The following is a 1031-nucleotide window of genomic DNA, read 5'->3' on the forward strand; positions in this document are numbered from 1 at the left end:
CCCTTTCTTTTTTGGTAACACAGAAAAGGTATGTGTTCACATTTCCCTTGCCCCTTTCAAACCTGAGAGTGGCTTTACCCGGCAAATTTCGAGAAATCAAATGCCTTCCTTTTGAGTGTTTAGGAAAACGCCTGAAAACATAACAGGATTCCCCCCCCCCCTTTAACTGTGGGGTTTTAACCCCTGGAGGGACCGAGTGTAAACCTAGTTCCGCTCACTTCTGCTCCGATTTTTACATAGCGTTCGAGGTGTGTGTGTGACTTTAAAACCTCCTCTAGCCCTGCATCTGAAATCTCTTGCACTCTTTTAGAGGCCTTTATATAATCTTTAGCTATTTCCCCCCCTTTTTTTCTTTTTTTAGACAGGCCTGTAGCCCAAACGTTTAACAGGGAGGAAAGGAACGTGTTTTTATGTACCTATATGTATATCTCGATAAAAGATATATTTACTGTACATATTAGATAATCTCATTAAAAATTTTAGTTCTCTCTCTTATACACACGCAGGAAATAAGAAAGAAACAGGGACTCTCTCTCTCTCCCTCTGTCTATGTCTCCCTCTCAGACACACAGACACACAAACACACAGAGAGAGAATACAACATGTCTACTGATACATACACACCCTAAGACAAACTGGAAGGGGCTGGCGAGGAACAGAGACGAGAAATTAACAAACGACGTGTATGCTAACCGGGCTTTTGTTTAATTCAGTTGGAGCCTCGGTGGTTTACTGCAACATATCAAGAGGCAGCCCGGGCTCCCTAGCCAGTGGGTATACTTAGAAACAAGGATTTCGCTTTCCGATTTGTATGTGTTTCTAAGGTGCCTGTGAGCTAAACAGAAGGCGCAAGACAATTCCCGACCCAGCGTCACAATGCCACATGAATGGGTGCAATTGCACACTAGGGTATTTATGGCCAACTGAACTTTTTTTTTTAAGTGTCTACACTCCAGGGGAGGGGGGGAAGGTTTTCTCCCACTACCCTGTTTGTTACGCCGAAATACATTTCGAAAGGGCTGTAAGGGTTC

The sequence above is a fragment of the Gekko japonicus genome, unplaced genomic scaffold (assembly GCF_001447785.1).
Source record: "Gekko japonicus isolate JY-2015 unplaced genomic scaffold, Gekko_japonicus_V1.1 scaffold218, whole genome shotgun sequence".
Lineage (NCBI taxonomy): Eukaryota > Metazoa > Chordata > Lepidosauria > Squamata > Gekkonidae > Gekko > Gekko japonicus.